The following is a 742-nucleotide window of genomic DNA, read 5'->3' on the forward strand; positions in this document are numbered from 1 at the left end:
CTCTGCTCTCCTGCAGCCCACTCCTCCCTCAGGCCGTGGCCTGGCCCTGGTGGGGAAGCCCTCCGCTCCTCCACAATCCTGGTGACAACGCCCTGGAGTCGGCGAGGACCCTGACCGGGGCCCGGGTCCCAGCACGATGCTCGCTGCATCTCCGCCGCTCAGGGCCCTGGGCCTGGGCTTGCATCCGGGCTCCCCACGCGCCACCGAGGGCCAAGTCACATCCCAGGCCTGGCTTCCTCACCTGGGCTCTGAGGGCCACCCTGCCACTCGTCTCACAGACCCGTGGAGACCTACACCCCTGGGAAACGGGGACCCCACACTACACACTGGAAGTGACCTGCACGCACAGGACCGGAAACGCAGGGCATGCACAGGAAGCACAGAGCACGCAAAGCAGTGGCAAGCACCAGAAGTGGGGGCACGCACAGGAAGCACAGGTGTGCACAGGAAGTGCTCGGCACTGTGCCGGAAGTGCCACACACACACACACACACACACACACACACATGCACACGCGCGCACACACATGCATGAAATGGGGGGCACGTACAGGATATGCAGGGCACGCAAGGAAGCACAGGTGTGCACAGGAAGTGCTCGGCACTATACCATAAGTGCACACACACACACACGCACACACACGCACGCGCACGCACGCGCACCATAGTCTTAAAGGCCCTGAATGGAAGTCTAGTCTATATTTGACTGAATAATTTAGGGTTGAGGAAGAGGAAATGATGAA

The 742-nt window shown here is 61.3% G+C and overlaps 1 protein-coding gene across 1 annotated transcript in view; it reads right to left on the reverse strand.

Moving 5' to 3' along the window:
• Positions 1-742, reverse strand: part of GRB10 (growth factor receptor bound protein 10) — a gene marked incomplete at its 3' end in the record, with an annotated part of 76,430 nt that overhangs the window by 47,683 nt on the left and 28,005 nt on the right. The window lies entirely within an intron of this gene.

This window comes from Myotis davidii, unplaced genomic scaffold (assembly GCF_000327345.1).
Source record: "Myotis davidii unplaced genomic scaffold, ASM32734v1 scaffold472, whole genome shotgun sequence".
NCBI classification, from domain to species: Eukaryota; Metazoa; Chordata; class Mammalia; order Chiroptera; family Vespertilionidae; genus Myotis; species Myotis davidii.